The sequence below is a fragment of the Talpa occidentalis genome, unplaced genomic scaffold (genome assembly GCF_014898055.3).
Source record: "Talpa occidentalis isolate TD23 unplaced genomic scaffold, MPIMG_talOcc4v2.1 talOcc4.11, whole genome shotgun sequence".
Lineage (NCBI taxonomy): Eukaryota > Metazoa > Chordata > Mammalia > Eulipotyphla > Talpidae > Talpa > Talpa occidentalis.
This window is the reverse complement of record NW_023601104.1, coordinates 6,716,513-6,733,044: the sequence shown is the minus strand read 5'-3', so window position 1 is coordinate 6,733,044 and position 16,532 is coordinate 6,716,513. Positions and strand designations below refer to the sequence as shown.

The window sequence follows — 16,532 nt, the reverse complement described above, 5'->3', positions numbered from 1 at the left end:
TATTCTTTATACAACTTCATCTTTTCTGATTTTCATAACCCCTAATCCTGATTTTCCTCTTACCTGGTTTGGATTTTCTATTTAGGATTTATTTTTCAAGCTTAAGCCTTTCTGATGGGTCTTTAGGCTTTGAAGTTCCTTGAAATTGGCTCTAAAAATTCCTTCTTTCTCCCCTGTATTTCTCCTAGTAATTTTGTCTGCTCCTCCCACCCCCCCACCAAGGTATCAAAACGCTTTGTTTTTATCAAACATCTCCCAGGTTTTTATCTCCAGTCCAGCCCCCTTTTCCTGGTTAATAGCCATATATCAAGCTGTCTACTCTGCTTTCTTAAGCAGATGTATCAAAACATGTTGAACTCCAGGCATTTAAGACAATTCAGAATCCAGGTCTCCCTGGACTTTTTTCTTGTCCATTGTTTGCCATCTCAGTGGATCTACAAACAGGGGCATAAAAATCAGAGATTATCCTTTATTACCTCAGTTTTTTCTTGCCCTCCTTATCCAGTTCATTTATAACCTCTTAAATATTTCTCAGATCCCTCACTTTCTTTCCCTCTCTATTATCAGCTCTCCCAATAATTCTAGTATGTTCGCTGCCAACTTGCACTCTCATCCCCAAATCTAATCTAATTATTTTCCCACATAATAGCCCGAGTGACCTTTTCAAAGTGCACATCTTCTGACTCGACTCTGCTCAAAACCATTTGGTGGCTTTTCACTGCTCCTGAGACGAAGACTAACATCCTTTATGAAGCTCCGTGTGATCTAGAGACAAACTACTCTCTCTACTCTTGTAGCACTTGTCTCTTTCCTTGTTAGACACAACCCACACCATCTTTACTCTCTTAGAAAGTTCTTCTCTTCTGCCTGCCTCAGGATATTCCTGAACAAAGCAGTCCCTTTGTCTTTACCTTACTGTTTGCCTAAATATCTTATACTCACTTTTCATAGTCCTATTTTTTTTGAATTTATTATTTTTTTAAAGATTTATTTATTTATTTATACAAGCACTGGGTACAGTCAGAAGCACAGGAGGGTGAGAGAATTCACCAGAGCCAGAGCGGGGAACAGAACAGGCAGACAGACGAAATACATTGCTGAGGGGAGCAGCGGGCGCGGTGGGAGAGTTCTGTCACGCCATGTGGGACCCTCGCCAGTGGCCAGGGATCAAACTAGTGCTGCAGAGGCTGCGGGCAGCTTCACAGCCCAGCGCTCAACCGCTGCGCCACCAGGGGAGGCCCTCATAGTTCTATTTAAATAATACTTCTCCATGAAAGTCTTATCACACTTGAGTCTAGACACAGCCTCTCTACATCATACATTCTTTTTTAACTGATACCCTATCTGACTGGGGTATTCATAGGAGGCTGGAGCAGGATGACTAGCTTATAGCAACTGCTCAATAAATAGTAGTTGAGAGGATAAAAGAGCTTTGCCCAGGATCATCTTTGTCTTAGTTGCTTTAATCCTATGCGTCAAAAGAATGATTTTTCTCTTCAAACATATCTTTCACTTATTTTCCTGCCTGGGACACATCATCTTTATGTTTTCTCTTAAATGTTTCTGTATCTTACTTTTTTTTTCCTGATAGGCAATTAGGAACTTAAAAGGAAAATTTCAGGACTTTCTGGGTACATGAATATGCATGTGCTTTAGTGTGTTCACACAGCATTATACTTAGATTTTAGCCATCATTCTGAGGATTTTCCCCCCTCAGTTATTATTTCACAGTTTCCTGAAACATCTTCCAGCAGAAGTTCTGGCTTAGTCATCATGAAACATGGTTGTACTTATCTTTCACTCCATGCTGCACTTCTTAAATTCACTTAACTGCTCCTAACACATTCACTCCTACCACAAGCTGTGTGGGATTATCAGAGATAGTCACTCAAGCAAGCAAATTTCTGACTAGTCATTTTGTGTCCAACACCTTGAATAACTGGATGCTGCTTTTTTGTTGAAAGGCTGAAGGCATGTGGTGTTTGGTGACAGAATTTTCAGTTTCATATTAGACCATGCCAGGCAGCAGATGGCATGGGTCATCATAAAATTTATCTTTGATTTTGTTTCATTGTTTGCTAATATCACCATAATATTTGTGAAATGGTTCACCACTATGCTCATTTTTCTGTTTCCTTTAAAACCTGTAAAGCCCTATGATGCTGACATAGAACAATTCTTTCCTGCATTTTCATGTGCAATCCTTTCTTTTACCCCCTCCCCATCAAGACTTTGGAGAATATAGCTGCAAAGGAATTGCCTTTATAATAAGTGATTGACTGTATCTGTCTACCTATCAATCATGTATGTATGTATGTATGTATGTATGTATGTACTTTTCTACTCACCTACCCATCCATCTAACATGTCTGCTTTGTTCTTCCATGATATTAATTTAGGACAACCCAGCCTTCTGTTTCTCATTTCATGTATTTTTCCTGGGGCTGACCCTGTTCTTAGTTCTTTGAGTGTGAATATGGCCTAAAGGAATCAATCAATGAGTTTCATACCTTTGACTACAGGGACTGGCTCAAGCAGGTTACAAAGCTCAATTCCGGACAATAATGGTTAGGTCCAGAATTTTATTTTTAAGAAAACTGTTAGGGATAGAATGCTGAGGATGTTTGTCTGTGCTTTAAGAGGACTGCTTACAGTGAGGATTTGAGCCTGGGAGCTGCTGAAGTCATCATGTCACCACAGTTAAAGAGCTGGATTGCCAGAGGATGGAGCCAAAACAAAAAGAGGCAGAGGCAAGGCATAGTGTGCATTTGAATCCTGGTTTTAACATGTGAGGTCCTGGATCCATTTGCACCTGAACCAGCTTTACCTCTGGACTTGTGTATATGTGTGTCTGTGTTGTTTTTTGGTAAAATCCATTTTAATTTTTCCTCTCTTTGAAACCAAAAGAATCCAGACTAATATGCTCTCTCTCTCTCTCTCTCTTTTAAATTAAGCTAGAGTAGTTGGTGTCCTAAAGATACTGAGGAAGAAAATACATTCCAGCTGTCAAATTTACCATAGAAGGTAGCATGTTTCTAGAAGGTTGTCTAAACCCAGGCATTTGTTTGACAGCCATGCTGACCCCAGGATGGCAAGTATCAGATCAACTGCCATGCCAGATGGCCCTTGAAGCTCCCATCAATTCCTTATAATCTATGATACCAAGGGTTGGGCTGTTTGTTACATTCTTATAAATTAGAGTGAAGTATCTGAATGACTGTCTTTGGATATTATTATGGAGAGAAACTCAAGTGTATGGTATATTTAAATTGTCCTTGGGGTTTTGTACTTGATCCCCTCAGTTTATTTCAACAATGGTGAAGTTCCTTTGGTGAGCCCCTCCTGTTTGGGCAATCACACTCTCTTCTAGTTATTTGCCAGTGCCACTCTCAGCTCTCTGGAAGGTCTAAGGATGGAGAAGTTGAATCCACAGACAGCCCATGGGTTTTGTAAAACACTGTACAAACTGCCACATTTTATTTTTTTTAAGATTTATTTATGCATATAAGAGCTGGGGAACAGGCCAGAAATGGGGAACAGAACAGGCAGACTGACAGAAATACACTGCTGAGGGGAGCAGCGGGAGAGTCAGGAGAGATCTGCTGTGCCATGTGGGTAGCTCCCTGGCAGGCCCGGGGATCAAACTCATGCTGCAGAAGCTGCGGATAGCTTTATAGATTGCATCTTAACCCCTTGCACCACCAGGGAGGCCCTAAGCAGCCGCATTTTAAATTCTCAAAGGCATTATAACATGATAGTACTCTTATTTACCATTCAAAAGCATCTTTTAAATCTGAATTTAAAATTTGTCTATGCCCAATGAAGGGCGTTTTCCTCAAAATCAAATATTTGTAATATTGACATTACCTAGAGAGAGCCACTGCTGAAGATTTTTGCACATTTTAATCCAGTCTTGTTTTCTAGGAATATGAAAACATCTTTTACTGTGCATGTAGTATTTTTCCTGCTTTTTTACACTTAAAATTTAATTATAAATGTCTTCCCACACCACTCTAAGCCACTCAGAAATTTATTCTTTATTTATTGTATCATTGTTCATTTTTTTGTACAATGTTTGCTTTCTTTTCTCAAGTGTAGTCCCCATAGAATTTCCCCCCATAGAATTTCTACCACCGATACACCCGTGCACCATCACCACAGTCCCTTATGCTCTTCCTTCCCTTGTTTTGATTCCTCTCCCTCCCTCCCTACCCTTCCCTGCAGAATGTCTCTGATTTATAGTTGTCTATTTATTTTTGTTTTGTTTTGTTGCTTTTTATTGCTATTTTTTCCCCGATCTCTTATTTTCCCCCCTATATTCCTCCTATAAGTGAAACCATCTGATATTTTTGTTTTTTTCTTCTGACTTCTTTCACTGGGCATCACCCCTTCTAGCTCCATCCATGTTGCTGCAAATGGCATTAGTTTATCTTTTTTTAAAGATTTATTTATTTATGCATATAAGAGCTAGGGTACAGGCCAGAGGCATGGTGGGTGAGAGGATTCACCAGAGACAGAGTGAGGAACAGAACAGGCAGACTGACTGAAGTACACTGCTGAGGGGAGCAGCGGGCAAGTCCAGGAGAGGTCTGCTGCGCCATGTGGGTCACCTCCCTGGCTGGCTGGGTATCGAACTGGTGCTATGGTGGCTGCGGATTGCTTCATAGGTTGCATCTCAATCCCCTGGGCCACCAGGGAGGCCCTAGTTTATCTTTTTTGATTGCTGAAGAGTATTCCATTGTGTATATATATCGCATCTTGATCCAGTCATCTGTTTTTGGGCATTTGGGTTGTTTCCAAGTCTATCTATTATAAATAGTGCTGCAATAAATATAGGGGTACAGGTATCCTTTTGAATTAATGCTTTTGTGTCCTTTGGGTAGATACCTAGGAGTGGAATTGCTGGGTCATATGGTAGCTCCATTTTTAGTAGTCTGCCACTCAGAATTTTAATGACTGTACAATTTTCCCTCTGTGTGTTCCTCATGTCTTTGACCACAATTTTATTGTTTGACTCCTGTTAGCTCCCTTAACTAATTTTGCTTAAGAGGTGGGTTCATAATTATTGTTTTCATGTCATAAAATAGTTGCTCAGAATTTAGGAAAGATTTAGGGAATTGAGGAAAGATTTCTAAGAATTGGTTTCCTCACTGTTCATTTGTTATTATTTGTTCATACTTTTTTCTGAGTGCTTACTATGGACACAGCATCTTGTTCCTAGACATATTTCACAGCACAAGAAAATTACGCTTTAGAACATTTGTATAATGATAGCTAAATTTCACACTTGCAAAATTACAAAAAGCTGTGTAAAGATTCAAGGGTCTTTGAAGTCATCTTTCGTTTCACTTACTTGTCATTATTTAATCAGAAAGGAGCCTTATTGGGACACATATGGTGTAAATAGTTCAAAAGATATTTGGATGTCTTTATGACAGAGGGTTTTTTTACACTTCAGCCCTTAAAATGTTGCATTTTATTTTTCCACAATTATGCCTTTTTTTTGGTATGTCATTTTTTGAACCAGAAATTAACCATATATTTTCTCTTTCCACAGGAAAATTTTCTTTTGTATGGAATTCTTTTGATTTGCAGCGTGTATGTGTGTGTGTGTGTGTGTGTGTGTGGAAAAGCAACATGCACCACACTTGAGAAAACTTGTCTCTTCTAGATGTTTGAGTGGATTTGAACTTTCAAAGAACTGGTCCATACATTCCACAACTTGGAGATCTCAAAACACCAAATGAAAGGAAAGTCCTGGTTGTCTCACCAAATGTTTGTTCAAGAGACTCTTCCGAAAAATGAAAGAACAGGATGACAGGTCAACTCAGCTGTACACCTCTGGACATGTCCTGCATTGATTGGAGGTAAGTGAAACTCAGTTGATTTCATTTCACAGGACCTTTGTTACTTATTTTATCTGAGCCTAAATTACTCTGAATTTTAATTCCAAGTTTGGAGCTTGAGACACTTTCAGACTAAGATCAATATTTTGTCTGTCCTAAAAAGTCTCTTTTGCAAACTTCTTAGACATTCATGAATTACAGATGTAAAAGTGAAAAATAAAAGGTGAGACAAACTTCTTACTACCCTAAGAGAATTTTTGTCTACTTTGAGATGTGACGGTAAAGAACTCGTTTCTTTGTCATCCGGTCTCACTGAAATGAAAATGTACACAAATCTGACTGCACTGCCACTAAATTAACATTTGTTAATAGATTGGAAAAATATATTTCCTCACTTCCTTTCATCCTTTTAAACTTCTCTTGGATGTATGATGGACTGTTTAAAATAGATCCACTTACAACCTCATGTGGGGCCTTGATAAAATGCTGTCCTTGTACTCAAAGTCTCTTTTATTTTCAATGGCACTCAGCTGGCCCCTCGATGAAGATAATGAGACCTCTCTAAATATTCATTTAGAAGTTGAATTTTGCCCTTGATGTTACATTTTATATTGATTATCAATTAACTTTTAAGTTGCAGTTAAGCTTAAGTACTTTTCACACATAGGGACCATAGCACACACTGAATTTTTGTAATAGAAGCTTCCCTGAGGGTGACATTTCTAGTCAGTTGTAGTATATCACATGAGCCTCTGATGGCATCTTCAGTTTGTGGACAAGCATATTCCATGTGATTTGTCTGACTTTATTTATTATGCTATGAAATTTACTTTCAATATTTAAAATGCTCTTTTGATATCTAAATATTTAATGCTGGTTATCATGCTATCACTGAGAAATCAAAACTTATGAACTAGGAATTAGTTCTGGGCTCTGTGCTGACAGGTGTGTGTTTTTACACTGACAACTTTATGACTTTGTTCAAATCAATTAATTGCATTATATTCTAATATTATACTAATATGAAGCAAATTTCCATTTTTATAGTGCCCCTAAGCCTTTCCTGAGAATAATAACTGACTTTGTAGATTCTCATGATGTCTACCCCAATTTTCTGCCTACTGTATAATGTTTTCAAAGTTTTAGACTGAGTTAAAAACTAATTTCACAATCTAAACTTAGTGGCAAAACAATCTGGGAATTTTTTTATACTCTTTATGCCTCTTAACAGCAATAAAAATAATAATAAAATATGGGAATATATCCAAAGCTATATTGCTGTTAAGTCAGGTAGTCATGATTCAAGTTACAGAGTCTCTGGTCATTATTTATAATTTATAACTACCAGTGTACCAAATATATATATATTCATTTATACTTTTAATGTAAGTTTTATTTTTCTACTACTTCCAAAAAGGATTTGACCCAGCTTAGCATAAAGCATCACTATACAAGACAGATAGAAATAAGGATAAAACAAGGGTCATAAGCATAGAAAAATAGAGGTGAAATTATAATTTAAAACTAAAAGTTGTGAAAACTAATTATTACATATATAATTATAAACTTGAGAAAGTTCTCCATAAACAAGACAATAAAAGGGAAATGATGGCTTATATGGCTCTCATTTAATAAAGGAAATATTTATATATTTACATATTACCTACCACAAACGTTTACGTACTTACAGTAGGTCTCTGTTTCAGTAGGGAAAAACTTCAAACTTTGGCACCAAATACCAACAATTTATAACATAAATACATCTCTCCTTTGCTCATTCATTCAACTATTTGTGGCTTTAGCATTATATAAGTGACTGGGAGACTCAGTGGTGAACAAAATTGTTCTCTGTCCTTATGGAGAGCACAGTAGTGGAAGAAATTGCTATGGATCCCTATACTCGTCAGTAATTACAAAGAGGGAACATCATTATGTGAAAAGGAACTCAGTTCTGTAAAAGCATATAACAAAAGAATAGGATCTAGGCATGGGGCTTCAGCAAGCCTTCCCTGGTAAAGTCATGTTAGAGCTGAAGTCTTGCAGATAAGCTCAAGGTCTATATGCGCTTTGTTTCAAAGTGTTGTCCACAGACCGACAGCACTGGCACCAGTTAGGGCTTCTTAGAGATGCAGAGTCTCAGGCTCCAGACAGGGACTAGGCTGCACCTATTGAGTCAGACAGAATTAGCTTCTAACAAGATGCAGAAGGGGCAGGATGCAAAAGGGAGCAGTGTGTTCAAAGGCTGGCTCTGCAGGAGGGAGTATTGAGGAACTGAAATACAATGCAGCAATGTATCTGGAGCCTATGGATTAAAAGGGGGAAGGAACATAGTATTGGGAAGTAATGGAGGTCTATGCAAACTAGAACAGTTAAGTTGGGCTTTCTAAGGCACAGGGATCTTTGAAGATTTCTAAGCAGGGGAAAAGATAGTTAGGTTTATATTTGAGAAACATCACTGCAGTGCAGAAAGCAGATGGTTTTCAGAGTGTAAGCAGAGGACCATGATAGTGTGGAAAACATGAGAATGAATTTAATATCAAAAAGAAGGAGTGTAAGGGGTCAAAGATGACTCCTAAGTTTTGAACTTGCCCCTTCTGGATGGATAAGTCTTAAGGTATAGAGAATGCCTGAAATAGAACCAGATTTGCAGGGGAAATAATCTGTTAGGTTTTAAACATATTGAATTTTCAGGTGCCTTTTAAGCAGTGAATATATCAAAGGGACTAGAAAAATGGACTCAGACTGGTCTAAGTTGGAGATAGAAACTTGGGAGTGAGGCTGAGTAACATGCTGGTTCATTAATTTAGGGAAGATGCAAAAAAAGCTATTTTATTGAATTCTTGTACTGATTTTTAAAGTAACATTAGCTAATTTAATGAAGGCATTATTAGAGTGTGAAATTAAAGTAGTCCTTCCCTGTTATTTTCTACACTTTAATGTAGATCATGAAATAGATTTTAGAGAATCTGACAGAAATGGATTATCAATGTATTTATTTATATATTTATTTATTTATTTTTAAAGATTTATTTATTTATGCATACAAGAGCTGGGGGCACAGGCCAGAGATGTGGGGGGTGAGAGGACTCACCAGAGACAGAGTGGAGAACAGAACAGGCGGACTAACTGAAGTACACTACTGAGGGGAGCAGTGGGCGAGACAGGAGAGGTCTGCTTTGCCATGTGGGTTGCTCCCTGGAGGACCAGGGATCAAACTTGTGTTGCAGAGGCTTCGGATTGCTTCATAGTGCAGTGCTTAACCCCTTGAGCCACCAGGGAGGCCCCGTCAATGTATTTTTTAGAGTTTCTGAAATATTGATCATTTTAAACATGTTTTGGCAGAAGTTGAATGGAACTCATGTATAAATTGTACTCCATGTGCTTTAAACATGGATATCGTACAGTGCCATTTGCCTAGTCCAAAATAGATCCACAATAATGTTTAAATTTCTGATTATTGAAGTGAAATCTGTACATATATAGATATCAGACTTGCAGGTGGTAAAGTTAGTGTCTATTATGAAAGTTAATGATCATGATAAACCTTCCACTCAAATGTTGTACCATCTTACCTCTTTGCAGAGAAGGGCAGCAGAACTGCATTTGTCTTATGTTAAAGCTAATCTAATATCTTTGATTTTCCTCAAATACATGAACAAATATATGCTTGTGCATTCCCAGAGTGAAATATATAATTTAACTAGAAAATTAAAGTGTAAATTTTATCAATCAACTGAATTAGCCACAAGAATATAAGTGTAACTTTAGTAGAATGAATTTGCCAACTGCCAAGTATATGCTCAAGAGGTTTGATAAATTAACACACTAGGTAAAGGGAGGAACTGGCATCAGGGGTAATTGTAAAAATACTTAATAACTAATATGGTAAGGGCCCAAAACAATAGGGACAGATGTTAGTTATATTACTGAAGGTGAGCTCTGGAGAACCTATTGCTATGAAGTCATCACTTGAATTTGCTTGAGGGCGGGTGTTCCGGTGATGAGGAACCAGGATGACAGGAATGTAGTTGGTATTTGGGGAGCTAGAGTACTTAGTTGTTTGTGACTATGAATAGAAGCTTTTCTTTATCTTAATAAAATTAATTGTTCTTTTACCTCCTGGCTGAAAACCAGCCCTGTCTAGAATTGTACATTTTAAAAACAAGAAATGATGAAACCAGTAATCTCTGATTTGAGTGTGGTGAATATTTTGTTATTTTTTTTTTTTCAACTTCAGTTAATTTCATTATTTTTTGCTGTTAGTTTGGATACTGATTGACCAACATGTTCATTACTTTGTAAGGTCATTTATGTCATCAGCAACAGAAAAATAACTTGTTTTCATGCTCTTCAGCAGGTAGGCAATAATATGAGACATCCTAGGGGAATTCTTTATTTACAAGTGAAAAAGGAGACCAGACCAGTTTACCCCATTATACTTGGAGTATAATTAAACAATCACTATTGTTTAATCTCCTTTGATTCCGGGAATCAAGTACAGGCTCTGAAAAAGCACTGAATCAGGGCCCTTTGCTCAGAGTATGTGATTTAAAGGATGAAGTAGCACAGTTTGAGATGCTGTTGCAAAGACTGTTTACTTTCCTGACCACTAACTGTCCTGGGGCTAAAATGAGGAGAATCAAATAAGCAAGAGAATAATATCTGCAAGATCCAGCTACTTGAGGAAGTTCTGCTTTCTCTCCTTTCTCAGACCCCACATCCATGTCTACCTTCTCTGTCCATCTTCCTATGTGCTGGGCGCTTGGCAGAGTTTGTACACAATATTGGGAATTTGCTTCAGCTTCTGGACTACAATTTGTTTCTCTTTAATAATTAAAAAGTCTCTGATGATTTCTCCCAGGTTTGTCAAAACTTGGGTCCACCAATGGTGAAATTGGCGTGGGCCTTATCAGCCTGAGCCTATCACTGAAGCCGCCTTTCCATAGACTTTACCTTACTTACCACTTTGCTACTTCTCCCACCTTTGAGGGAATATCTATTAAACATTATTCTGAGATGCTTTGCCTACTCTATAAACATTAGTTTAATGTTAGATTTAAACCATTATGCTTGCTTGAAGTAGTCTTTTCAAAATGGCCAGAATATATCTACTCTGAAAAATTGACTTGGCACATTTTTTTTTGAAATATTTCTTTTCTAAAAACCATTTATTTATTTATTTATCTATTTATTCATTCATTTATTTATTTATACAAGCACTGGGTACAGTCAGAAGCGCAGGAAGGTGAGAGAATTCACCAGAGCCAGAGTGGGGAGTAGAACAGGCAGATTAACGAAGTACACTACTGAGGGGAGCAGCGGGCGTGGCAGGAGAGGTCTGTGAGCCATGTGGGACCCTCGTCCGGCGGCCGGGGATGGAACCGGCGCTGCAGAGGCTGCGGGCAGCTTCACAGCCCAGCGCTCAACCGCTGCGCCACCGGGGAGGCCTGACTTGGCACATTTATAAATAAAAATACACTAAATTATGATTCTCAGAGACCTATATTGATAAAAGGAATAACATTATCACATTAATGATAGTTTGGTATCTTTCTTTTGTTTGATGAGTGATGCGGATTCCATGAAGAGCCACCTTAAGATAGAGGTTTAAGAAGAAACAAGATTTCACTGTCCTTGTTGTTTTAGAAGAGATTTGTGAGAGGATTGTGATTATACTGTTTTCTCCAGTCATTTCTATCTTATTCCCAACAATAGATAATAATAGTAATACCTATTGTGTGCTTATATGCACTTTTACCATAATCCCAGATTAATATTAACCAGTGTTTCAAAGTTACAGTTGTTGGTACAGAAATAGCATAGTAATTTTCATTTCAGATTTCAAGGTTTTAGAATATATTTGCTGATTGAGACCTTTTTTTTCCCTTTCAAGATAGCAAAATGTTAAATGAAAAAAAAATATATTCCTTCTTGAGAACCAAGAGATGCAACGAGGATAATTTGAAATGTAAATACATGTAAAATTTCATATTAGAAGGATTACTCTAACTGTATAACATATTGTGGGAAATTAGGACCTTCAGATAACCTCTAAATTGGTGGGGATTTCACCCTCATCCTCAAAAGAATGGCAACAGTCCCCCCAAAATTCTCTTGTTTGATGAATACCTATGGGACTTTGTTGCAAGGCTCATGGAAGGTGACTTAAATGGAGCCAAATCGTCAGTTTAGTGTGACCTCAGAGAAAAAAATGATCTCATTGTGTCCCCGCTATCTTAGTGTTAAAAATGTGCAATTACCTTCAGTAGGGCATTGTGCTTTATTTCTCTCACGGTTAGGAACATTAAGATATAGGCTAATTCATAACTCTTGTCAGCATTGTAAAATCCTGTTGTTTCACTTTCCAGATAATTTTTTCCTTGAAAAACTTACTTTCTTTTGTCTCCTAATAAATATGCCCTTTCTAAATCCTTTTTCTTTTCAAATGAAAAGACTAAAAGGACTACTTTTGTAATTAAAAGTCATTTTAAAATAACCTCAGAAGATTGTTTCTAGATATCAAAACATCTTTATGGTCCCATTTCTATGGCAAGAAAGACAAGCAACTGGGTTCCTGTACATTTTACTGTAGTCTACATTAATTACCTTCTATTAAAAAATGACAAAGACCTTTTTGAAAGGGAATCTGGCACTCTTTCCACAGAAATGATGGCAGACACCCTACTTTGCTGATTTCTTGACACTTCTAATTACCTGTATTCATTTGAAATCGTTTCCTTTGTAGAGAGTTATTGGCATGATTTTCTGAGAACAAGAGGAAAATGGAAAACATTTTAGCAAGTTAAGGGAAAAAAAATCAACAGTATCATTGTTTGCCGCTTTTGTTGAAACTACCTACACGAGTCATTTGAGGGACATGAAGGTAAATGAAAGGTTATACTTTGCCCTGCACGTTGTTGCTGGTATTTGTAATGTCAATAACTGTGGAAGGTTGTCAGGAAACCAGAGAGATAAAGGTCAATAGCAATGACAAATATATCATTGTATGTGTTTGAATATGCAATATCAGCCTAATCTGCCAGTGGAGCCTTTCACACCCTGGAAATATCAATCAGGTGCTATATGAACCCCACCATTGTTCTCTAGTCACCTAGAATGTAATGGGGAGACCCAAAGATTGAAAGCCCATCAGAGATTTGGGGGTAGTATTGTAGTCATTGCTGAGCACACATATAAATGCTTATTCTTTCCTTTAAAGGAAGGATTAAAAAACATTAACAGTTATCCAGTTTCTCTATCCAGATTGCTTCCTTGGTAGAAAAATGCAATATTTTTTCTTTTCAGCAAAATGAGAAGGTACAATTTAGCTTTGTATGTCATTGCAATGAGGCAGATGCCCATGTCTCTCAGTGTTATAACCAAAATTAAATATTAACTATGCCTTTCACACAATCTTGACAAAACTTTAGTTGGGCTAATGGTGAGCCCTTATTCCAAGTCCTGCCTCCCGTTGATTTTGACATCTTAGAAAGTGTGGTCATTTGTATTCAATAATAAATTATTTACAAATGAAATACACAATAGGTTACTTAAACTACGTCTCTGCTAAGAACAGACTTGTTAAAATACATTTTGTTGGAGCTAAACCAAAGCATTCAGATTCAAGTAGACAAATGCATCTATGTACCATTTAGTAAATTATGCTAAAGAAAGAAATCACTTAAAACCTTTTGGGAAATGAAAAGTAAAAATAAAATATCAAGAGATCTTTTAAAATGAATGTGCTTCCACTTGGTCTTGAAGAACACCTGCAGGATAGAGAAAGCAATGTGTTTGAAACACAGAGGGATCATGTTTTATGGAGATTACTTTTTAATTTTTGCATCTGATGTTACTCTTCATTGAAGTATATATTTGAAACATCGGATCTTTCTGAGACAATAAACACTTATTATGACTCCTTTCCCTAAAACTGACCCAATGCACAAGTCATCCTTCCCAACTGCACAGCTGAACTACATGAAAAGAGAGGTAGGTGAGAAAGAGGTGCACGTTTGAAGAGTGTGCAGAGTGACAGGAAAAAGAGCAGTGAACTCGATGCACCCTGAGGTGACAGAGTAAGCAAAGGCTGGAGAGGCTAGAGAGTGCCTGGAGGAGAAAAGAAAAAGAAATGATTGAGGGAGGGAAAATACAAAAGGGAAGTGACAAAGGCAAAGTATAAATACAATTTAACATAGTCAATAGAACTATTTCATAGGAAACACAAGGCTGAACTAGAGAGAGAGAGAAAAAAAAAGCAGACTCTAGAGGTTGAGAGAGAAAGGGAAAATATTCAGAAAACTGAGAGAAAGTCTCAGAGAGGGAAAGGTAAGAGAAATAGCAGTCCCTGATGCTTGCCAGCCAAAGTGTCTGTCCTTGGGGGGCAAGTCAGAGGCTACATCTCTCCTGTCCTCTGCACACGTCACATGTAGACTTCCAGAGAGCTACGTGCCTCATCCCTTGCGGCGAATGTGTGATTCTTTTGCCTGTATGTTTCTTTTCATTTTTAAGTATTCTGCAGGGTTAATAATGAAGATTTTTACATTGAGTCTTTTTTCCCAACAGCTCTTTTTCCAGAGAAACGATACTTTAAAAAAGTTCTCAAGCAAAAGCTGTGAATGAAACCATTTTGAGATTGGATTATTTCATCTTTACCTGGTTTCCCTTTATATTTAGTTAGTTTCTGGTTACATTTATGACCTTCAGATAAGTTTCCTATAGAAGTAAACAGCCTGAATGTATTCACTAAGTGCCAAATGACAGCTATAGTGCTGTCCCCAAAGTTTTATTTCTTTTACTTATATTTTTGTAAATAGAAATTATATATACGGAAGTGAACCTTTACTTTTCTCTTGTTTTCCTGCTTGAAGGTAGTGGTTTCTTCATGAAGGGAACGGAAACTTTAAGAGCAGCAAAGGGATTCACTAGACGTGTGTTGAGTCGAGTTAACCTTTCTTTGCAAATTCAGCGACATAAATGTAGGTGCTGAAAACACTCGAGTCCTGAGCTGACCCTTCCAGACTGTCTCCTTTTTATAGGCTGCAATCTGGGTGAGGATAAAATGTCAAAGGTTCTACATTTTCATTTCTTTCCCTTCCCCCTATATTTGAGTAAAGGTTAGTTTGGTGATGAATGGACAATATAATGCTACTGTTTTCATTTCTTGTGATCTCTCTTTTTTTAAAGTTCATAAAACAAATAATGCTCATTTTGCACAAAGTAGCAGTACTTTTTATGTTCGATGACTGATCTTGAAAATCAGCTTATTAAATCAGAATTTTCTTGTGAATCTACATAATTTTGCAGTTTCTCTCTTTCCTTTCATGGGATAATGTTTGGCCAGTGACAGAATTGCGTAGTGATTTTTTACTTTTCTCTCTCCTCCTTTGTTCATTGTTGTAACTGATAATTTTTGTCATCAGTGACCCACAGTGGGAACTATTCAGATGTGTAGAATGACTCGATAGCTTTCTTTCCAGCCTAAAAACTTAATATCATTTCTAAGTGTAATATCCTACTCTACAAGGTGAATGGACTAAAAGAAAACTAATTCACAAGTGGTAGGGATGGGAGAGATTAGATATAATTTTATTCAGATCTATCTTGTCTATCTCTCTATGTAGACAGATGAAGTATTAGACCGACAGTGTGCAGTTGTGAGGAAATCACAAATCTTGTGTCTCTTCTGAGGTAAGGAAAGGGTGAAGGCCAAAGACTTCCAGTGCTGTAGAAGTTAACTTACTCACACACACTAACACGCTCTCTTCTTTCCTCTCATACATGTCAATTTACAAGTCTTTTCTGTGTGAAAGGAAAAATTAACCTAGTTTTTAGTGTAAGGTTCTTTTCCAAATATTGCTCCTTTTTCAAAGCTCACTTAATCCTTTGGATTAAGAGTCTGCTTAAAGAACTCAAATACACACAGAATTATTTCACTTATTTTTTATGTTGTTGAGATTGTGATAGCTTTGGAAGGAATTATCTAAATTTAAGCAACAGAGACCAACCAAAGGAAGAAATAACAGTTAGAGACATAAGTAAAAGTAGAGCGATGATTGTTAGTAAAAAGTAAAAGCAATTAACTGGGGGAGAGAAAAAAAAAATAAACTTCAAGTACAAAAAAAAGATAGTTTTGTTCAATCAAAAGTTCAATCAAAAGATGCAGGGGGCCACAGTGAATGATAAGCTAACTGTGGAGTAAAAGCATAGCCTTGTTAAAACACAAAGTACTGATAGTCACAATTTAGGGAACATAAATAATCATTCCCATTATATGCATTATTAGCCAGTTTCTTGTTATTTATTGTACGGTGTCCTTTAAGATCCTACCCCTACAAACCAAATGCGCAGAATTTGGAGTAGGTCCAGAGGAAGCAGCAAAATAACTAAAGGATTGGGAAACAGTCCCAGTGAAACAAGGGTACAGGAACTGGTCTTGTTTAGTCTGGAGAAGAAAAGACTTGGAGGGAATTAATAGCCGTCTTCACGTTCATGAAGAGCTCAGTCCTTTGCAGGTAGAAGAGAACAGCTGGTCTGTGTTTCCTCTGAGGATAGTATAAGACAGCAGGGCCTTAAATGGGGGAGATGGAATTTAGGCAAAATATTAGGAAGTTCCTCCTCTCTACCTTGAGGGAAGGGCAGAGAGAGAAGTCCCAGGATTTAGAATGTGTTGGGGGAAATTAACGT

General features: G+C 37.3%; 1 long non-coding RNA gene across 1 annotated transcript in view; it reads left to right on the top strand.

The window, feature by feature from the left end:
* Positions 1-16,532, top strand: part of LOC129146717 (uncharacterized) — a 176,513-nt gene that overhangs the window by 34,186 nt on the left and 125,795 nt on the right. The window contains exon 2 of the long non-coding RNA XR_008553805.1: positions 5,672-5,867. This is a non-coding gene — a long non-coding RNA (uncharacterized LOC129146717). The remainder of the gene's footprint in view (positions 1-5,671; positions 5,868-16,532) is intronic.